We start from the raw sequence: 23,984 nt of genomic DNA, 5'->3' as shown, positions 1-23,984 counted from the left end.
CTGCCCAGTAGCCCCCAAACAATATCTCCACATAGTCCAGCAACCAGAGGGTTAAAGCCTAGCACAGACAGCCCCCAGGGATGTGACCTTCATCCATTCTGATTGGTGTCTAGATCTCACCAGCTGTTCAATATTGTAAATGTCACCATTTTCTACAGAAATGTTTTAGAAGACATTTAGTTTCACAATACCCATTTCTTTAATATTTCTGGCCTATGTATTCCTTTACATTCTTACAGACACTAAAATACAAGTGAGCTCCTCCAGCGGTTATAAAAAACGTAACAGCCACTATCGTTGATTAAGTACCTACTATATTCTGACTCTTTATGGGAACGATCTAATTTAATCTCCAAATAAACTACAGAGTAGGCATTTTTGGCCTCATCTTATAAGAGCCTGAGGCTCAGGGTGGTTAAGTAACTTCCTCAAAGCCAACATCTGGGCCTCTTTTGGTTTGAGTCTTTCCTGAGTTGGGTAATGAAAGCTATTTAAAAATAAATTCTCAATTAAAAATATGAGGATCATTCTCAACTGCTCCAACTCACTTAAAAATGCTAACCACATCGCGTCGTAAGATGTCATCTTTAATGTGTTTACCAACTCATGATAAACACAGGAAAGTGTTCTGACTCCGTTCTGGCCGTGGCCTGACTGCTTCTCACTACAGTGGGGACTGGCACGCACGTGCTGGGAATGTGAAGTCACCTCCTTCGGGCACTGTTCTCATAACACCATCCACTTTTGCACTCCAGCTCCTACGTTTGTGTTTTTTATTTATATTCTCAGCCATCATTTTTCCATGCTTTTACACTCTCTTGTTATAAAATAATACATAGACTTCATAGAGACGGCCTTTGTCGCAGTGAGAGGGCCGGATTTAGCGGTTTCTAGGGGGGAATTATTTGGGATAACTGATTGAAACCAAAGTGCATTACCATTCCTTGCCTGCAACAATAAACACTAGGTCTTCAAAGGCTGACCAAGTTTCCAGTGATCCCCAACAATAGCAGTTGTCATTTTCAAATGATGGTCCTTTTGAAACGCCAAGTGGAGTGAAGAAAAAGTGTGTGCTATTGCTGATTAGACAGGAATATGACTTGCAGAGCCTATGTTACTCTCTTGTCTGCAAATTTTCTGCCCTGATTAATTACAAAGAGTGCCAGAGTGTGTTGACGTTAGTTAAAAGCATTTGCTCTTTCCAGCCTGTCCTTATACCCGAATTAAGGATTTCTGTGTCGAGGTGAGGTCAGGAGGGTTCAGATCTGTTTTCCACTGATAAATCTTTCTGTCCCATAAGGATTAAAGGAACTAATACATGATCGCCTGTGTGTATATGTCCTCATGATCAAAGAGCTCTTGGCCAAGTGGGAATGCCTCAAAGAGATAATAAGTAATTTGTTCACTACAAACATTACAATTATCTATCCCTCTACAAAGTACTGAGAATAAATTCTCTAATCAGAGTTAATTAGCATCCTTGTTGCTTTGGGTTTAACTGGCTAGTTCTCTTAAAGGCACATGAACGTGAAAAATTACATGCCTTTCCTGAGCCAACTTTTTAAACTCTTTCAAAGTTAGTTGGAGTAGCTGCCCACCAATTAGCTTCAAACCATTTACTTCAATTCGCTGAAATCAACTGAACAAAATTACCTGAGATCCTCCTCTATGTTCATTTACTCTTCCGTGCTTTTATTTGTAGACTCCCTACTCCGTGCCAAGTGCCTTTTTAAAGGCTTAGTGCCCTCAAATTCACAAAACAACATGGGATGCCTTAAAGAGGAATGAGCGTAGGTGCACTGGAAGCCAAAAGAGAAGAGAGAGGATGGAAATGGCCTCTCTCAGAAGGTGACCTCCAAGGTTGGTTTAGAAGAGTGAGCAGGACTTTGGTAAGTTTATATGAGGAAGGGCATTTCAAGAAACACGAACAACAAAGTCATGTGAAATAAAAATCATAGTCATAATAACAGCAACACATATTGTGCTTTGCATATTCTAATTCACTTAATCTTCACCCAAAATGCTATCAAGCACATTCTGTCATCATTTCTTTGCACAGATGTGGAAATAGAGGGTAGAGAACATGAAGTAACTAAACAAGACACAGAGCTCATATGACGTCAAGTCAAGATTTGAACCCAGGCCATCTGACTTCAGGGTCTGAATGTTATACCAAACATGCCCATGTGCAGGCATACACATGAAAAATACTGAAGTCTTTTTTTCAAAGGAGTCATGGTCTGTAGGGATAGATGAAGCATAGACCCATCCTGCACTTAATACATTTTCTGCAGCAAAGAGTTCATTTTTATTTTATTTTTTTTAAAGATTTTATTTATTTATTCATAGAGACACAGCTAGAGAGAGAGAGAGGCAGAGACACAGGCAGAGGGAGAAGCAGGCACCATGCAGGGAGCCTGATGTGGGACTCGATCCCAGGTCTCCAGGATCACACCCCGAGGTGCAGGCGGCGCTAAACCGCTGCACCACCGGTGCTGCCCCAAGAGTTCATTTTTAAAAGATTTTATTTATTTGTTTAAGAGAGAGAGAGAGAGCATGAGCAGAAGGGAGGAGCAGAGGGAGAGGGAGAAGCAGACTCCCCACCAAGCAGAGAGCCTAACCCAGGGCTCGATCCCAGGACCTTGAGTTCATAACCTGAGCCAAAGGCAGACACTCCACCAACTGAGCCACCCAGGTGCCCCCGCATCAAAGAGTTCTACAAAGAAAATGCAACAAAGCACCAAGAAGATGAAGAGATCTATTCCAGAGGAAAGGTAGGGAAGCCTCTTTATGGGGCAAAAGCTCAATTCTGAAGAATGTCAGCTGACCATGCAATGCTTCACTTTGTTTTGCAAACAAGAAATTACATAAGGATGAAGTGCTCCACATGGCACCTGAGCCATGAAAGGTGTCTGACTCAGGTGCCGTGTCTCCCTTCACCCCTCCATTCCAGCCTTCTCCACTAGATCTTCCAAAGCCCTCCCATTCGAGATGGTCCATCTTGTGTGCTACCATGGGACATGGAAGAAAAACGGGGGGTCTAAGGTCATAATTATTTTTCCATATAATTGCATCGCAATAACAATGAACTATCAGAGAAGAATATGTGGTCATGCTGTTCTGCTCTCTTACTCATAGGAAGAAACTCTAGGATTAAAAAAGTTTACTCAGATTTGCCTTCACAATAGTGTCTAGTTTGGAATCATGTTCTAACAGCAATGGTCCAGTACCTGAACAGTAGATATTATTGCATTAGTTGTCTGTTTTTCATGTTATTTTCTCCCTTCATCCTTCCAATGACCCTCCCCAAATATGCATTATCATCTCCATTTAGTGGATGAGGTAACTGATGCCTATACAGTTTATGTGACTTGTTCATACTCAGATACTCCTAGCACTAAAAGAAAGAGATGAGATTTGAACTCAGACTTTTTATTGGAACTGTGGATTCAATGTTAACTATTCCCTTTCAGTAAGTTCTCCACCAATTTTAAATGAATTGAGGAATGGCAAAACCCAGGCCATTTCCCCTTTATTTTAGGATAACAAGAGGAGAGACTAAGTCTGAAGTAAGAAGCCCTGGTATTGAGCCCTACTTGAGCACTCCAAACTCAAGTTGCAGGACATTTGGCTTCTCTAAGCATCAGTCTCCCCACCTAGAAGATGGAAATAATATCTTGTGCACAAATAGAGATGAAAATTAAAGGTGGTGGTATATGTAAATGTGCTTTTAAAATCACCCAAGTGGTTTTATTACCCTTGTAGAAAAAGAAAAAAAGAAGACAGACAACAAGGATTCTGGGGCCTGATTGGGAGGAAGTATCCATACTTATTCCTTGGTTTCCTCACATGCAAAGTTAGTGGTTTGGGCTGAGTGATTTTCAAACTTCTTATCCCATAGAAGAAATCCTTTTGCAAGTAAAAGTCCAAACATGTGGTATAGATCAATCCATGAATCTATGCTTGGCCCTGAAGCCTCTCTGATACCCATGTCTCTGAGGGTCAGGGTTGGAAAACCTTTGAACTCAACAATCAGGGACGTTCTCGTCTCCAGTGTTCCTGTGTTTGAGGCCATCCAGGTAGACCAATAGCAGTTGATCCAGAAGGGATACCATGCTCTTGATACCTGGGCTTTATAAGAGCTGGTTATTGTGATGAAAATAATCTAGGTCAGGTCATTGAAGACTATGTGTTCTAAAGTAATTCACAAGTCACACTCTTTCTGACCCTGAAAGCCCAATGACGTTTTCATATTGTTGATCCACCAACCTTCCTATATGGTCATCCTTAACTCTTGTATTTCTCTTGCCCTCTAGTTTAATCAATCCATCATAAATTTTATGGCTTTTCATCTCCAAAATATATCTAGAATCCTTCTATGTCGTTCCATTTCCACTGCCATGTTCCAAAGCCAAGACAGCTTTGTTCAGGCAATAGAGAATAATAGCTGGCTTTCTTCTATCTACTCTCCATATAGTATTAAACAAATAAGCTCTTGGCCCCCAAATGGCTCTTAGATAAAATTCAAATTCCTAACTATAGCCTCCAAGGCCCACCTGAATGGACTTCATGCCCTCTTCATCACTGGGTCCAACCACACTGGCTGTCCCTAACTCAGAGACCAAGCTCCTTTCTCTCTCCAGTCTTTGCATTTATCCTTCCTTCTATTTGGAGTATTTGGAGTATTTCCCCTTCACCTTTTTTTTTTTTTTTTTTCTGGTTCACTCATCTTCTTCAGCCCCAGGTCAAATAAACGTTTTTCCCCACAGGAATCTTCCCAGCACAGCTCAGATTCTTTCCATCTATTGGGTGACCTGCATATTCTCCCTATAAGCTTAATCGCACTCTGTATTGATTGATTTGCTTGTCTGGTCTTAACCCACTTGAATATAAGCCCCAGGAAGGTAGAAGGACCTTTTGTTTTTCATTCACCATCCAGTCCTTATGACAGTACCCAGGACACAGGAGATGCTTGCTAAATCTGTGCTGAAAGAATAAACAAGGAAGTGTTCATTAGCATTTGAACTGAGGAAATTCTAAGTATACCCACCCCTAAAGAATCTCTGTCTTCATATAGCTCCTTCATCTTGTTTTATTCTCCTGGCTTTTGGCAGTAATCTCAGCATCTTTCTTGATCTAATAGGGGTGCACAAAGCCCTCACCCAGGACTCCTGTGTCACATTGCAGGTGTTCTTTACAATTCTGAGAGCTCATTCTGGTGTAGACCCTCCCAGTGTTGCTGGGAATGGTCAAATTCACTTTACCAATTGTTTTCCAATTTTCTAAATAGTCATCCAAGTTTTATATTCATCGGATTATATGCACCTACATGCACATGTTTGTTTCTGAGCTACAGCAAATAGTATATAATTGGGGCATGAGAATAATTTCTGCATAGCTTTGCCAGAATAGATGAGACAGTATTCAGCCTAATGAATATACCATCACTTTCTCTTTGCTTTAGCAACCTAACATTATAAAAAAATTTTTTTAAGATTTTATTTATTTATTCATGAGAGACACACACAGAGAGAGAGGCAGAGACACAGGCAGAGGGAGAAGCAGGCTCCACGCAGGGAGCCCCACGTAGGACTTGATCCCGGGTCTATGGGATCACGCCCTGGACTGAAGGCGGTGCTAAACCACTGGGCCACCCGGGGTGCCCAGCAACCTAATATATTGCTGAACCCATTCATTGGTGCAACCTTTAGAATTTGCAAAGATCTTTCACATGCATTCTTTTATTTCACATTCACAGTGCACTATGAGCCGGGCATATCAATATAGTGATTATTATCTTTAGATTATACAAAAGGAAGCAGTATCAGTAAAGTCAGGAAAACCATTAGAGACTTTGCAATTAAAAGGTGGTGGTGCCCACTCTAAAGACAGTATTGTTTGCAGTGTACCACCTTGCCTTCTCCAATCAACCATTGCCTGAAAGAAATAATTGACACGCAGACCCTAACCATGGAAATCCAGCTTACCAAGCAACCCAAAAAAAGCTTTTAATGCTGCCCCTATTAGCCATTGTAAAGGATACAAGAGCTCAGACCACTGGTTCTTAACCAAGGGTGATTTTGCACCCCTGGACATTTGGTAATGTCTGGGGACATTTTTGTTGTTACAACTGGAGAGGGCAGTACTACTTGCACCTAGTGAGTAGAGGCCAGGGATGGTGCTAAGTATCCTATAGTACACAGGACAGCCTCCCACAAGAACAGTCAGGTCCAAATTGTCAACAGTGCTGAGTCTGAAAAACTCTGGCTTAGAATAACTGCTATTAGGATGATAAGAAAAAGGAAGGAATACAGCTTATTTTTCCCATTGGCACAAGCTATTTTAGCATTATGTGGGGTGAGCTCTTGCCAACTTCATGACATGTTCTGCCTACAAAAATTGGGCAATAGGTTGTAGAGAAAGGTCTCCTAATATTTTGCTAAAACATAATCCTCTTTCATGCGTGGAATAAAACAAAAAAATAAACTTCAACATACAGAAATTCACCTTGCAGCTCACTTGTCTTTTTCAGTCTGTATTTATTATTTTTTGAATGTCATATAATAAAAGTATCCACTAAATGTAGGCACCATGATATACTATGAACATATGAACTGTTCTCCTGATCTCATGAAGAATCCTGGAAAATAAATATAAATCAACTAATGACAAGAAACATCAAAGGCAAAAAAATCATCTAAAATGTTGTCCACACCAGATTTTTAAGCTTTAAGATCAAAGTACATTCTCTGGATTTTTTCTTATTACCATGTCCTATGCAAAGGGAATCTCCAGTAGACCCTCCATGTGTGAACAGTCTCTCAACACAGTTAAAGAATTATCAAAATATTGAAAATATTAACAGTTTGTTAATGCGATATTATAATTATAATATAAACAATTTATGATTCCTGAAACTCAAAGTTGGGCTACATATAAGCTTAAAATAATTTTAAATACATGTCTTTTTCCCAAAGTATGGCTGCCAAGCAAGTGGTAGCTGGGATGAGGGTTCCGTTTCACCACAAAAGTGTAAATCCATCATCTGTGAGAGGACTGTAAATTATTCATTCAGGGGAAATTCCTCTCGCCTAGCCTACTGGGGGAATCCAAGAAAAGCAGTATGAAAATGACTTACTGCCTCTGAACGCTGACCTAAAACCTGTACAGATACTTCATTGCTAAGAGGAAAGCTGGCAGAGTGTGGGTGATTCAACAGCAAAGTCCAGAGTGAAGTTCTAGGGTGATCAGCAAGAGGTAGATGGATTCCACTGTTTCATTTCTTCCCCTAACGGAGAACACTTCTAGAAACCTAATTTGTCCTCTCCAAAATACAACCATCTGACACATCAAAACTTAACAAGCCAGAGATAGAAAGGAATCAACTCTCGCCTATGCCTTCCACACACAGTTCTTGGCAAAGGCATATGCATGTATATGAAGTGCTAAAAGAATAATATACGAGGTGCATGAAAAAATTAATCAACCCTGAGATGATTAGCCAACACTTTATCATATGTCGTCCAGACAATAAATAAGATGCTTAACAGAGGAGGGTATGGGAATGCATGCTTTATAATGGGCCAAAGATATTCTTTCCCTTAGATTGACTAAAGCTTGAGTCAAAAGGGCCATTGGTCATCTCTGAACAGAGCTGAGATCGCAGAAAGTATTGGAACTTATTCTTTTACAACATGAAAGTATTAACATGTACTTCATAGGATCAGCATATTGGTCAAAATAGACACTGTGTGCAAAGGGGCTGAGCAAAGATGGGTTCTATACATGTTTTCAGAATGAAAAGAGAAAATGAGGTAGACATTCTTCTTCCATGTAGCCTCAGAGCAGAGACACAGACCTGATGCCACAGTATGACAAGGAAGGGAGGGTTAGCTTGGCTTGGCTTGGCTTGGAAGAACAAGTAGGAATTTGTGTAACACGTGCAACAGTTTAGAGACTAGGCTCAGAAACCTAACCTTGGGTGACCTTGGGTAAATAACTTGACATCTGTGAGATTGTCTGTAAACTGGAAATAACATCAGTGCCTTACTCCGTGTATAAATAACTTGATAAAAGAAAAATACTTAGGATAGGCATGACACATAAAAAGGCACACAATAAATGTTAGTTATTGTGTTATGATCATTATAATTACTATTAGCAAGGACTAGCCAACACTGTACTCATTCAGGATGCTTGGGGAGACAGTGAGTTCTCACCAGTGTTCATAATTAACCAGAACCTAGAAAATCACCATTTAAGAAAGCCATGCCTTGGCTAAAAGACTGCTAAGACCCCAACCACTTCTTGATTCTAGTTATAACTGGAAACTAGGGGCACCTGGGTAGCTCAGTAGGTTAACCGGCTGCCTTTGGCTCAGGTCATGATCCCAGGGTCCTGGGATAGAGCCTGGGATCAAGCCCAGCATCAGGGGGAAGCCTGTTCCTCCCTCTCTCTCTGCTTGCCACTTTGCCTACTTGTGCTCTCTCTTTATCTCTGTCAAATGAATGAATGAATGAATGAATGAATGAATGACTCAGATGTCATCTACACTGTTATTTCCTCATCAAGCAAATAATTTTCTAATACCATGCACTCATCACTAAACTTCCTCAAGCGTCAAAATGCATCTTCCATTAGATGAAGTCTAGGCTCCAGTAGTGGAGGAGAAGAGAATGCAAATAAATAAGACAGAAGCAACTGATTCTTTTAGCCCAAAAAGGAAAAGGAGGCATGTTCAGTGAAGGTCAGTTTGCACAATTTGACTGGATCCTGCATGTGATGAAGAAGAGCCACAGGCCTCGTTTTCCACTCCAACCCAGCCCTATCCAAACTGGAACAGAATGATGGACAATCCACCTAGAAGTAGGACTCTGGGAAGAGGGAAAAAGGAACTAGATGATCGAAGTGGACATCGAGGGGAAGAGGAGAGAGAAGTTGGAACTTTCCAGAAAAAGAGCTCCTCTACTGACCATGGGAAAAGAGTACTCAGATAAGGAGAGTCCATGTCATAAAACCCACACCCATTAAAGTGTGCAGTTGGCTTAGAACAAGTTGAAGACAATATAGGGGCCATTCTTCTCATAGATTCTGTATAGAATGAAAGATGGGCTCTGAACTTGAAATAAATGATTATATTATGTATTCTTCAGATACCACATGTGGATTTAATCAGCTAATATAAGGTTGCTTAATAATGGAAGGTAGATATAATTAAATCCCTTCTTAAAGGAAATATCCAAGAGCTCTTCACTCATTCATTCATTCAACAAATAAGGATTGATTTGTGAGAAATGCCAGAAACACTAGGAGCTCTGACTCTTACTCCTCCCTCATCTTTCTGAAGCTTTAAAATTCTTCAACACTGGAGGTCTAGGAAAGGAAAAGAGTCAGAAGCCCTGCCCTGGAGCCTCTGTCCCTCCCATAGGGCAGGAAGAAGCCAGCAGGATGGTGTTGGACAACCCCATCCCTAGACAACCCCATCCCTCAGGCATTGCTGTGGGTGGGATAAGGGATGGGAAAGGCCAGGAATTAGAAAGGTAGGCACTTTTTCTACCCCCACTTAGCCATCCCCACACTGCCGGTGACCACCAGCAACATCAAATGACAGTTTCCCCACATATTTTTCATGTGATGATTGCCCTTTGTACAATAAGCAAAGTAGAAAAATAATTTGTTTTATACTACTGTTTAATTGCCTTTATTTATGAGCTTTGCTTAACGTTTTTTTGTCTAATCATCACACAGCCTCAAGATTTATTAGAGTAATTGCTCATGGTTGAATATGTTTATAATTTATAAAAGGCTTTCACAAAGAGATCATCCTTTTGGTCCTCAGAGCTACTGTGGGAGTTAGGTGTTATGGAATATTCACCATAATAGATCTAGAAACCTGAGGTTCAGAGAGGCTAAAGGATTTGTTCAAGAGAATGCAGAATGTTGCACATTCCCATTCTTTGAAGTCGTGTGGCTTTCCCATCCCTGTTAACAGGTTCCTTCATTAATGGGTGTTGAATTGCATAGAATCACCCCACCGACACCTGCTTTGGCATAACCAGCCCTCCTGCCTTGCACTCATGCAGACTGATCTTCTGCAAAGAGTGGGAAATAGGAGAGGGCATGTTCAAAGACCTAGAGCAAAGCATGAGTGTTGAGTAGATCTAAAATCAAATTCTGATGATTCTGGAAAGTGCCCTTCTTGCTGGTGGACAAGTTAGTTACTTTCTCTCAGTCTTCAGATATTCATCTGGAAAATGGGGCAAAAACAGTGCCTGCTTCGTGATGTCGTGCAGATAAACATTTTAAGCATGCAAACGATGTGTACATATTATCTAGTATCTATCTCTGCTGCCAGGCACTGGGCTGGCAACCCTGAAGGACAACAGCAATTAAAGGTGGTCCAGATACAGCAGCACCATTAGTACTAGTGGTAGCAGCATTAGTAGTACTTCTTGTAGTGACAGTGACAGCAGCAGCAGTAGTAATATTAGTAGCATTAAAATAGCAATAGTGTGATGGCAACAGTAGTAGCAGTAGCAGTAAGAGTCACTGTCATCACAATCACAGTCACACTAGCAGTGGTGGTGGCAGTAATAGTACTAGTGGTAGTAGTAGTGGTAGTGTAGAGTAGCAGTAGTTATAGAGGGTGTCTGTGGCTAACTAAGCCTTGATCTCTCAACCAAGTCACAGGGAAAGAAAAACCGGGTGACCATCCATCAGTAAACACATGCAGAGACCTCTTGAGAGGTCAAAGTTTTTCTAGGTTCAGTGTGTTTGAAATGGCTGAGGCCACATGATCAGAACAGATTTCAGTGAATGAAAAAAGACCTCTTATTTCAAGAATCAGAAGCCATGAATGAACATGGAAAGTCCTACACAATGACTGGACTCTACACATAGAAGTTGGCAGCAGTGGCCCCAAGAAACAACTCCCGTGACCCTGATGTCTTCTCTGTATCATCTAGGGGAGCAGCAAGCTACTGAACAATCAGAACCAATGAAGGTGAAACTTTTGTTTCAAACTCCTTTTCCTCTTTTAATTTTCTCTTGATCCATTTCTGAAAGCAAGCGGGGTCGAATGAACTTCTTTTACTAAGAAGAAAACGAAAAATAAATTACGGTTCCTTGAATGCCTACCAAGTATCTCACTCCATGCGGGATGTAGTAGGTACCTGTATGGGAACCAGAGTCCAAAGGAGTCAAGCAATGCAGCCTCCATGAGAAAGCTGCAAATCAGCTGGTCTGACTTCAGATCCTATGTCTTGCTCACTAACCTCATTAACCTTTCTCACTGCTTTAAAAAGCTATTTGCAAAAAAAAAAAAAAAAAGCTATTTGCCTTTAAAAATAAGACATTGGGGCGCCTGGGTGGCCCAGTTGGTTGAGCATCTGCCTTCAGCGCAGGTTGTGATCCTGGGTTCTTGGGATCAAGCCCCACGTTGGGTTCCCTGCTGAGCAGGGAGTCTGCTTCTCTCTCTCTCCCTCTGCCTGCCACTCCCCCTGGTTGTGCTCTCTCTCCTTCAAATAAACAAACTCTTTTGAAAAAAATAAAAATAAAAATAAGACATTTCTGTTAAGTTGTATCTAATTCAAATTTCAGTTTGTGTTCAGCATTGTAGCAATTAGTAACCGACCCTATGTGCTCACTCTTACCACCTTAGTACTCGCTGGCTTTTGCCCGAGTGCCTTCTCTGGCTGCTGAAGCGCATTGCACCTGCCTACCTGCACATGCCCACTGGTAAGTGCTGGGAAATTAGTTCCCTTGGGAACATCCCTCAACCAATGGCCAGAGGGAGTCAGTGAATGAATGCCCCAGTCGCCTGTGTCTCAGGAAAATGACACAAAGGGATGTGTTCTCTATTGGCACCCAGCAAGATTAAGAGTCAGTGGTCAGCAGATTTACTGGCTTGATAACACGGGCTTTACTGGTGGTCTTAGCTTTCTGATCTTCAAGTGTCCACTCCCCTACTGGTGTTTCTTTCCTTCTCCCCACAAACTACTGACACTCAAATCCTTGCCCAGGGTCCACTTCAAGGGCAGCCGAAAAGCATCAGAGCAAATTTGGTGTATGTGTGAACTCAGTTCATAAATTCCATCACACAAATGTAGGATCACACCCATTTTTCCAAACTCTTCTGTATTTCTTTAATTACTTACAATTATGCCCAAGAAGCTGATGTTTAAAGTTAAATATAACACATTACGGTCACGAGTACATTATTTTGAGAGAACATTTCAGATTATGTTTGGGTTTTTGCAGCTTCTAAAATGTCTACCAATTTTTCCATTGTTGCAAGTACAGCAGGATTAATTATTACCAGCTTTCTAAAGAAAAGGCGGGGAGAAAGATCCAAAACATTTCATATGTAATACAAATCTCAGTTAGGAGAAAAAAAAAAAAAAAACAAGATCTTGGCTTTCCAACTATGTGTCAGAGTGAAAAGTAGCCACATGAGTAAGACTGAGAAGAAGATGAGGAAAAGTGGTGGAAGAGGTGGGCACGAGGGCATGTTTATTTGAGTGGTTTCAAGACGGATGTATTCATAGCCCTTCAGGTGCAAGGATAAACTAGTCTTCCAGGTACTTATTCTATGGTATCAATTACTTCCTTGTGCCAGATTTCTCTGAGGATCATTATCACCATGCACATGTGATAGAACAGACTAAGAGAGCTTAATATAGTCAAGAAAACACATTAGCACTGTGTTAATATCAATAATATACAATGGCCCCAGCAAACTTGCATGGAAATTATATCATGTTATACTTTACAGAGAACTTTCATGAAGGTTGAGAAAGAGAGAGGTAGCTCTTGACAGGTGGGAATGGGGTTGGTACTATCAGGCACACCTTGGTGTCTGTAAGAACCTCCTGGTACTTGAAGGCAGATTGTCATGTATCCCTGTTGAGCATAGATAATTTCACAGAACACCAGTACTGGGGAAAATACCATGATGGAGCAAGATAAAGAAAGTTTACTCAATAATCACGGCTGAGCAAATGCAAAAAAAAAAAAAAAAAAAAGTGCGGGACACCTGAATGGCTCAGTGGTTGAGCATCTGCCTTCATCTCAGGGCGTAATCTTGGGGTTCTGGGATCAAGTCCCACACTGGGCTCCTTGCAGGGAACCTGCTTCTCTCTCTGCCTGTGTGTCTCTGTGTGTCTCTCATGAATGAATAAAATTTTTTTTAAAAAGTGCATTGTTCAAAGAAAAAATGATAATAATACTCATTCATTCATTCATCTATTCATTCATTCAAAAGACCTAGGTTACACTTCTCTGTCTACTGTAAGTGACTGCTATTTCTTTGCCAATTACAGCATGAGCTTTGTTTGCTTTGTTCCACCTGCCCTCTAGATAGAAATGATATCTAGTCACAGAATGACCTTTATTGTCCTAACAGCATCCAATCTAGAGCAAAACCCCATTTCCTAGAGCCCTCCCCACAGTCACCTAACACAAGCCTATAGTAAGTCCTTCCAAATACCCTCTTCTTGAGAAAACCCACAATTTCTAATCATATGCATTGTTTTCCTGTTAGCAAGTTAATAAATCATATTTTGTCCAGCTGCAGATGAATCTCTGGCAGTTTTTGGCTGAAGGGCATTGTGAGTGTATGTTCATTTATTCAACAAACTTTTCTGAATCAGGCATAGCAAATGATATATCTTTGTTTTCTTTATAGAAACTGACATAAATTCTACCCTCAAAAGGTGTATAGCAATGCATGCTCCAAACTCAAGCAATTTTTAAAATGCAGGGAGAAATGTCAATAGATTCAATAGCACATTAAAACTCCTGAGTTATAAATAAAAAAAAAAAAAGGGATCCCTGGGTGGCGCAGCGGTTTGGCGCCTGCCTTTGGCCCAGGGCGCGATCCTGGAGACCCGGGATCGAATCCCACATTGGGCACCCGGTGCATGGAGCCTGCTTCTCCCTCTGCCTATGTCTCTGCCTCTCTCTCTTTCTCTCTCTGTGACTACCATAAATAAATTAAAATTAAAAAAAATAAAAAAATAAAACTCCTGAGTTCACACCAGAATGATAGTGAACGTTGCCTGTAAATATTATCCCATAACTCCAAAGAGAATGGGAGATGGGTCCTCAGAAAAGATAGAAAGACAAAGAAGATAGAAGGGTAATTATTGAGGAGTCTTGGCTTTTCCTGAAAGTCAAGCGGAAACAAGGACTTGAAGTAGATTGAAATCCAGGAGGCAGTAGTGAGGGTCCAAAAGAGGGGGAGAGAAAGGAAAAGCCAATATGAGGGAGTGTTATTGACATGGCCAAGGCCACTACTATGGGCAGCTGAAGCTCAATCTCACCAAGATCTTCTGAGCGTGGTACAAAATAAGCTGTCCACCCAAGGACTAACCAAGTGTAGTACCGATCCATTCACTTCCTTTGCTCTATTGGTTGATGCTGTCCATGGAGACATTAACTACCGTAAACTCATAGGCTTCTCACACTTGCTTCATGGGGGGCAACTTTTGACATCTGCCAGGAATGAGAAGCTCTGGGGCAAAATGTGAAATTCATGTTGCATATGCTTGAGGCAAGTCACTTGTCAGTGTGAAGTGAGTCCAAACCCACATGAACTATCCGGTACAGGCATAGGAGACACTAGTGGTGAGGCTGAAAGGCTGTGAGTCCAGGCTCCAGGAATAGCTGCTACACAGTGAGAAAAGTTACAGCGCAGGTGTGTGAATGAGGCTTCTGTGGAGGAGGAAGTTTGTTATCCAAATGGGGCCCTATGGAGTCTGGGAAACTTGTAAATATAGGTACTACTGAGAACTAGAGAAAGATATGGGATGGAAATGGAGGAGCAAATAGTGGGAAGAAATGTTTATTTAAATTCTATATGCCTGTTTGCAGATGTCATCCACCTCACCTTATCTTTGTTCACTTCACAGCATATTGTACTCCCCAGTGTGATGGTTGCTCACCGTCATCTGGCTCCCCAAATGCAAAGCCCACCTTTCCACAAACCCTATACTTATATATGGAACCTTGGTTCAATATTAAATATCAATCATTATACCGTTGAGGAAAATGTCCAACATAAAAACTAGAGAAGACGTGATAAGAAGAAAAAGAAATGACTCTCAAGGAAATAGAGATAATGCAGGGTACAGAAGATCATTTTATAGACAAATTTTTATTAATGTTTTAAAGAGATTTGAAAACCTAAAATATCCATAAGATAGAACAAAAAAAAAAAAAAAAAAAAGCACCACCCTAGGGAAGTCTGCAGAAAGGTTAAGGAAATCTCCAAGAAAACCAACTGAAAAGACACAGAGACAATATGAGATGTATTTATTTCCTAAGACATGTGGAAGTATCAGCACAGAAGGTACAGTATCCAACTTACAGCATTTTCAAAAAGACAACAAAAAAATCGTGTTTCTAGATTTCACCAAGATGTGCCTAGGCATAAATATTTTTGAATTCACTAAGGGAGACCATTGGCAGAATTTCCTATCAAGAAACATGTGTGTTAAAAATTTAAGTAAAGTTTAAAAATAAGTAAGTCAAATATACTCATAAAATTGATAAGAAAAGCCTCAAAATCCCAATAGAAAAAAATCCCAATGGAAATTTTTGATTAAAAATGTGTATCTTTCACATAAGACATACTAGTGTTCAATAACCAAAACTTAAAAAAAAAAAAACCTTTAAATAATACCAAAGATAAAAATAAGAAGTGACTAATGACTAATGACATGAATAAATGTCTAGCCTCACCAGGAATTTTTAGAAAATGAAATTTGAAATGAGATTTTAAAATTTCCCTTATCAAATAAACTAAGCTTTTAAAAGTCAAACATTTTTGGCAAAGGAGAACTGGAAGAGATACTCTAATTCTCTTCTCATGGGAATGCAAATTGGTACAAATTATCTGGAAAATAATTTTATAATATGCATAAAATCCTTTTTTAAAAAGCCCACAAAAACACATGTCCTTTGCTTTCCCCAGTGATTTTTCCCAAGTCTATCCTAGAAAATTAAACTTACATCTCTCTCTGTACTTTCTAACAAAAATATTCACACAGACAAAGAAAGGGGAAAAAACTCAGACAGAGACATATATAGAAAAATGTTTATTATTTTGGCATAAACATTGGAAATAAGCTAGACATGGAACAAGTAGCTTCAAAATTGTGGCTCATCCATTCAGGTAGTCATCTAAGAGGGTGCTTTAAGAGACGACTTAATGAAATGGGAAAGTATTATTGATTAAAAGTTGGATTTTACAAAAGCAGGATTCAAACTAAATTATACAAGGGGATAATACAAGATACACACGTATGGGGAGAGATTGAAGGGGATCAATCCTGGGGAGAAAAAGACTCCCAAATGTTAACAGTGAATATTTCCAATTGGTTATAATGAACTTTTATTCTCCTCTTTGGACCCTTTGGTCTTTTTCCCCAACCACTTAAAATAAGCATGTATCTTTTAAAATAAAAATTAACATTTTACAATTTCATTTTAAAATATAACTGTTTAATTATTATAGAACTTATTTGGGATTTATTTTGAGATTTTGTTAAATGACAACAAATGAAATCAACAGACAAAACTCATAGACCTGTTTTTCTGGGACTATGCAGATAGAATAGAGGAGGAAGAGTAGGGGAATAGAGGTGGTGAGTAGGGGACCCTCTCTTAATGTGTATGTTTTGGGGAGCTGTGGGGCTGGGACCAAGAGGCCTCTGCTTCCATTCCAAGCCTCATGAAAAGGGAACAACTCAACAAGTCCATCAGTAGGAGCTGCCTTAGTTTCCTCCCCCAGACATGTGGAGCTAAAGGACCTTCAAGGGTGGTCTTGCAAATTCTAATTGTTCCCCTGGTAGAAGTTCCCAGAGCTGGCTCAAACTCATCAAGACATACACTTTTTAAAGAAATAGAACAATTCAGTAAGTTCTCAATTTCATGCACTTTTATCCTTTCTAATAAGAGATGAAATCACATTTTATGTCTGGTAATAAATTAATGAATTTTATACCAACGTAAGAGTTCCATAGAGCTATCTTCACAAGGATCCAATATGCACAGTGGTTAAGATCACAGGCTTAGGTGTCAAACAAATTATTTCACCCCTCACACCTGTTTCCTCATCTACCTAATGGAGATCCTAAGAGAACCTACCTCCTTGCCTTTCTTATGAGAATTATATGAATTAAAATATGTCAGGTGCTTAGAATAGTGCTTAAAAACAGAACATGCCCCGTGGAAGTGTTTTCTGTATTAAATCAAAGTAAGTTGGAAGCATTTCTTGGTCGGATCACACCTACAACATGTTTGCTTTGGGAGACATTTCTTCTCTGTTGTCTGTACTTACCACCATAAAGCAGGACAACAACAAAAAGAAGATCTGTTCGTTCAAATATGTATAAATTTTTAAAAAAGAAAAAGAAAAAAACAAGCAGTGGTGAGAATTTCTTTTGTCTACTCCAAGTCCCAAGAAGGAAAAAATACAACATGGTGGCTGTTGGAGCCCACCAAGCAGAGTAGATGTTGTTCCAGAGAGGAAGCAAAGGGAAGGAGAGAGCTCAGAGAGGCAAGGCTGAGTGGCTGACCTGAGGAGAGCAAGGGTCCCCCAGACTTGAGACAAAGTTTGGGAAGTCCAATGAGTCATGGGAAAAGAGCTGTGCTTTATGAAAGTATCCCCAGGAACTGGCAGGATCTGAGATGGTGTTAATGCAGGGAGGAAGGGATGCATCATCCCTGCCTCCAGGACTGAGGTCCAAGCACAGGTATATAGAAGTAGGTGAAGAAACTTAAGTATCAATGACTGATAACAAAAACAAGGTAGAGCAGAAGGAGACAGGAACCAGTTATGGACCATTAAATTTCATTTATTCCAGTTACTCTCCCAGCCTGTGAATTGGGATCATCACTCTCATTTCAAAGATGAGAAAACCAAGAAATAACTTGTCCAAAATCACACAGACTTGGATGTGAATCCCAGTCCCTTAATTTCCTATTTTCTCCTGTACTTTCCCTAATTGCTCATTTATCAGTACTCAACACCAATTTATTATCAGTAAGTCCTGGAGCTGAAGTATATGCAGTCAGTCAAGATGAGGCAAGCCTTGACCTTGCCTGCTTGGTCATTTGCAGATGTCTTGTGATTTAGCCAAATTCCCTGCCTGGCCCTCCTGGCCAGCATCTACAGAGGAAGTCTATTCATGGCATTAAGGCCTATACGTGGTATTACCATCCAAGGAAAGGGAGGAGAGGAGCAGGCTGGATAAAAATCCCTAAATACCAGTCCCCATCCCTGTGGAGCCCTTGTTCATTGCTGCCAAGGAGACAGAGTTATGGCAGCAGAGAGCCCGGGCTTGAATCTCAGGTGGGATGATAGACCGTGAGATATAGGATCAGTGAGTCTTTATCTGAGCCTGACTCACTTTCTCTACAGTGCAATTGCTATCATTCCCATTGCATAAAAGGCCTTTGTGTGGGTCCAGAAAGATAATGGAGGGAGATGCTCAGCCAGGTGCTTAATTAATACCAAAGGCCTCTAGCTCCTCCCCAAGCGTAGATCCGCATTTTCTTCTTCCCACCAAGAGAACATCTGGGAACCTGGTCCCTGAAGGACACACCCCACTCCCCCAGGGACAAGACCATATGCAATAGCCACATAGACATGGCTCAAACTAGGTGACCTCTTTAAGATCTCCCTAACCCCTCACTGAAATTCCCGTGATTATTTTCAATGACAGAAAGAGAAGAGCAGCAGGACGTGAGGACAAAGAATGTTAGTTTTTCTAACAGCTGGAAAAGAAAACAAAATGAAGAAAAATATTCCCCATGAAATTCTTACAGTAAAAAATATAAACCATGCTGTCTTTAACCGGGGTCACAGAGTAAGTTCAGACTGTACTCGGGACATGTATACCTTTGCGATTGTCCGACGGCTGCAGCACAGACAGACAGTGTTAATCATTTTCTGATGGTTGCTCTGAGCTGTGGCTTTGGCGAGTGAGAAAAGACAAATTCCCAGAGCTGAAAACTGAAAAAGAAACACGGTACAATCATGGGAATCCAGGGGGGAAGACAGTCTTGGGCCGAGTTATTATATATTCCTGGTGAAGTCGTGCGAGGACTTCTCGGCCGTGAGCTGCCACCAGCATCTGTGCCAAGAGCTTCATAGGGGAGGCTCCTGTGCCGCTGCGGTGGAGGCAGCATGGGTGGTGGCTGGGCCAGGGTGAGCTCTGCTCCCCAAAGCACGTTCAGCAATGTCTGGAGGCTTTTCTGATTGTCTTTAGTGGGGGGGGGGGTGCGGGGATGGAGGCACTGCGGGCACCAAATGGCTAAATATCCGACAACGCACCGGAGAGCCCCCCCACCACATCCACCTTGCGTAAAGGAATTTATTCAGCCCCAAATATCACCAGGACTGAGGTTGAGAGACTGAGCAAAACCTATGGAGAAGTGCAAGTTCATCACTGTGGCAACAGGCAAGACTGGACACCCAGACCCAGCACATGATCCTGACTCCACTATCTTTTACAATGACACTTCCCTCCTCAGGGCCACATGAACCCTCAGCCCCTGTGTGTGTATGTGTGTCTTTCCTCTCTCTCCCCTGACACTGAAAGTGCATCACTTGCAAAGTCCTAAACACATCGTAGACTTTCACAGCCCTGTCTGTTGACTCTGGTTTAAATCTCATGATAACTCTGTATGATAACTCCGGTTATGATCCCTACTTTACACACCAGGAAACTGAGGCTCTGCACAGCTATATAAATGCCCAGCTGCAGGATGGCAGAACCAGGATCAACCCCAGGCCTGTCTGATTTTGAAGCACTGGCTCCCAACTGCTAACATCTACTTGCAAAGACTAACCATACCACCTGGGCACACCCAGCAGGTCACTGAATATCCCCTGAGCTTGGTCTTCCCAGGGGATAGAGACAGTAACAGCTTTATAAGGTCACCTGATTGAGGATAATAGAAGGCAAGAAAGACTTCTTTGGGAGCTCACGCAGGTAATTCCTGGGGCATGATGGCTAGGAATGTCCTATAGTTGAGTAGAAGAAAGTAGAATTCTCAAACTTTCTTCTAGTTTAGATTCTAGATTCTGGCCAAACCTTAGTAATTCTTCAGGGCTTGATTCCAACACTCTCTACTCTCTTGGTTCCCTTATACTTTCCTCGGCCTCTAAACTACAGGTGACCTCTCCCTGTGACACTTGACAGTGTTCTTTTGTAGACCAAGTCACAGTAATCTTTCTTTCTTGTCTGACTGTAGAATTACTCCTGTGAACATGTCACCATAAGTTTCCTGAAACAGGAGTTCTAGCATCAGATGTTAGGGTCCCTCAGAACACAGTACACAATAGTTGTAAATGCTCAATAAACACACACTGGATGAACTTACTCAAGAGATGAGTGACAGAAGTCATAAAGCTTGTTATGTGCTAAGTGATTCCATACAGTGATCTCATTTGATCCACCTGAAAACCCATGAGTGGTCAGGACATTATCTGACCCTCCTGTGTCTCTCCTCCTACGCCTTTGTATTATTTGGAGGCTGCTTCAGTGGCTTTGCATCCCTTCATTCTTCTGTATGAATGAAGATTAATCTTTCTAGGACTCATTTTCTGCCTCTGATAAATGTGGTGGTTGAACTCAACCAATAGTTGAACTCAGTCATAATGGAAGGGTAGTAGGGTCCTAAGAGGCTGAATTTGGGGCCTGATTTTCATCCACCGTGGGTGCTTACATTACTGCCATTGCTGCTTTGGCTAGGTCATCCACACCACCATTGGGTACTGGCCATCTGTAAGTAGCCCAGCATGGCAGTACTCGACATTCTTCTCAGCAGACCCCTCCATTGACTGCATGTTTGAGCATGGGGAACCCTCATTCCACACTTACTGTTCAACCTTGGTCATCACCTGGAGGTTTATCCTCTTCTAGAAAGTAACTTGAAGGGACACCCAAGTCAATCTTGCTTATTTATCTTATCTTCCCTCTGCTTCATCCCATCACTCTCTTTTCCCATTGCCATTCCTATCACCTTCTCAAGGAATCCTCACATTCTTTCTTATATATAGCCATTCCCCAGCTCCTCAGCCCTTGGATAACCTCCCTCTCTTGGAAAATCCAACATAAGCACAGACTTTCAAAAGGAAAGTCCTGTTAAGTCTCCCTATCAACTTTTCCAGATATGATGGTAAGGTTCATGAGCACGAACAGAAACATTATTCCCTTCTCACCTTCCCTGAGCGTAGGAAGAAAAAAAATACCCACTCATCTCATCATTCCATCATTGCTTCAGTGATTAACCAGAAAAAGTCTACTTTTCTTGAAACACTCATTTTTTTTAAATCTTACTGTTTTTTTTCCATCAGTCTCCCTGACTGTATTTCCCAGTATCCACCAGAAAACAAGGAAAAAACACATATATACACCAAGGCAACTGCAGCCCATCCATTCTCCCCAAAGTGCACGATCAGGTCACGTGTAGGGAGATTAATGTGATTCTGAGCTTGGAAATGTGCTCCTTTATGATTATTAACGAGGGTGCCTTGGAAGGAAAGGACTTTGCAAACACAGCAGTTTAAAAAATGTATTTTCTTCCTTGTTTATGAGACACAAACATATATAATTCAGTTCAAGGGTTGAGATTTTCTGTTATGATGTGCCAGGGATTATTTATCACAATTGCAAATAATTTCCCAGTACAAATTATCCCCATCTTATCATCCAAATGTACTTCCCTTCCACATCATTCATGTCATGTTGAAATCTAAGGCCATAAAGTTGAGACCATGAAATAAGTCTTCCTTCGGATGGCAGCATATGGTGTGTGTAGGTTGGGGTTTTTTAAAGTACAATCAAATTTACCACTGTCAAAGATTGCCCTCCCAACTTTTTCTCAGCTGGTGTACTCTGGTGTCTGAAGCTGATAGGAAATTATGCACTCGATAAAATATGAGATTGCAAGAGAGACAAAGCCAAAATAAGCAGCAGTCTACCAGAGGAGAACCCACTTTCAACAGCCAGTGCTTCATGTCTATCACGCTGATTGAAGCCATCCAGAGGTAAAAACATAACCTTTGAGATATGTGGGACTTAAGGATGACAGCTAAGGCATCCTACTCAAAATATAAGATGGATGTCCACAAATGTGTGCTGGACCATTCTAACTATGTTGAAAACCTGGCAGGTTGGAATATTTGTGTGAAAGGAATATGAACTCTGATTAGTGAACTTCTGCGAGAGGTATAAGCACATTTTTCTTTATTATATAGGGAACTTTTTGTTAATATCCATGAAGAAGCAAGAGATATATAAGAAGAGAAAATCAAAATATGGAGTTTTGTGCTTTTATTGGGAAAATAAAACCAGATTTCAGGAAACCTCAATTTTCAAAAAAAATATTGCTCTTCAACAAAGCCAACACAAAAATGTGTCCAAGTTGAGTCCCATGACACGATGCAACTTTAGAAAATAGTAAAAAAATCAAACAATGCAAAAGCAAATAAAAATCATCTCGATTCCTAAAAAAAGGAGTCAAAAGAATGCTCTGCATTTATCTTTAATAAAGATTCTATTTAGATGTGATCTGTCAAATATTTGGAGGTATGTGTCCGTTGTTTTTGCAAAAGAAAGTGTGGAATGTTCATTTTTCCTTCAATGGAACATATTTTTATGATCCCTCAAACTTGTTTTTTGTTCCTTATCCACAAACAGGCTCTGGTTGCTAGGACGCATTGTCAAACTCCACCGGGGGCATAACCACAAGCTCTAATATCAAGGACCGTATTCTTGCTCAGAGAGGTGGAATGATTTGCTTCAGGTCACACAGAAGATGATTAAAACAGAAGGCACTGGTCTAGAAGTTAAGAGCCTTGTGTTCAGGCCCTGGAGCTGACAGGTTCAAGCTCTGCCCCTTAAAACAAAATCTCCTGAGAGTCATACATTTTCTATCTTTAGAAGCAAACTTCTCAAATCTCTCCTTGTCCCTTTATGTGTCCTCTGCACCCATGGAATCCTGTAGCCAGTTTTCCCATAACTTGGACCACTCCTGTAGTGCACTTACATCTGGAACCTTTTTCCTCCCATCAACCACCAAGCCCCTTGTGGCTTTAAAGACCCCTGCAAAATCTCTGCTCCTCCATTAAGCCCTCCGTGATGAGGTGCAAGCCAGAAATCCGCCTTCCCGTTACAAGGATTAGCACACACGGTGCTGAACAGAAGAACACAGAGAATCAGTTCATCCGGGACCTGATGGGATGTGCCAGAGAGAGTTCCAGCTGCTTAACATCTGCTCAGCACTATCATATTCTGCATTTGTCCTCAAAGTCATTGCCCTAGGCTTTGGAACTCATTTGGATCTCCCTATGTAGCCATCAGCAGCTCGTGTGGGAGGTGGTGCAAGGAGGAGAGCTCTCCATTATGAATATCTCTCTACTGTCTTTCAGCTAGAAATAGGGGACAGCCAAGCAGGCGGCCACCAACATGGTGGGCTTTGGAGTGTATCAGAAAGCTTCCGTAATCCAAGACAAGACCTTCAGCAATTGCCTAAGGCTGCCACCACTCATGCCACTCCTTATGGGCTGCTGGCTGGTGAGCACATCTACTGAGCTGATGATAATATGGTGGAATGAGAGAGTTCTAGACTAAGAACACCTGCATTCCAATCTCCATTATAACACATGGGACAGGTGTGGACATCATGAAAGTGTCTACTCTCCAGGTGTGATTGTCCTCTTCTCCAAAATGGAATTAAAAATACTTGCCCTGGGGCAGCCCGGGTGGCTCAGCAGTTTAGCGCCACCTTCAGCCCAGGGTGTGGTCCTGGAGACCCAGGATCGAGTCCCACGTCAGGCTCCCTGCATGGAGCCTGCTTCTCCCTCTGCTTGTGTCTCTGCCTCTCTCTCTCTCTGTGTCTCTCATGAATGAATAAATAAAAAATCTTAAAAAAAATACTTGCCCTGTAAAGCTCACAGAGTTGAGGCAGAA

At 41.2% G+C, this 23,984-nt stretch overlaps 1 long non-coding RNA gene across 1 annotated transcript in view; it reads right to left on the bottom strand.

Moving 5' to 3' along the window:
- The window catches only part of LOC112647636 (uncharacterized), a 46,908-nt gene extending 26,852 nt beyond the window's left edge, over positions 1–20,056 (bottom strand). The window contains exons 1-2 of the long non-coding RNA XR_003128393.1: positions 19,950–20,056; positions 18,905–19,018 (exon numbers count right to left, since the gene is read on the bottom strand). This is a non-coding gene — a long non-coding RNA (uncharacterized LOC112647636). The remainder of the gene's footprint in view (positions 1–18,904; positions 19,019–19,949) is intronic.
- Between the last annotated feature and the right edge of the window lie 3,928 nt (positions 20,057–23,984).

This window comes from Canis lupus, chromosome 5 (genome assembly GCF_003254725.2).
Source record: "Canis lupus dingo isolate Sandy chromosome 5, ASM325472v2, whole genome shotgun sequence".
Classification (NCBI taxonomy): domain Eukaryota; kingdom Metazoa; phylum Chordata; class Mammalia; order Carnivora; family Canidae; genus Canis; species Canis lupus.
This window is presented reverse-complemented; position numbering and strand designations above follow the sequence as displayed.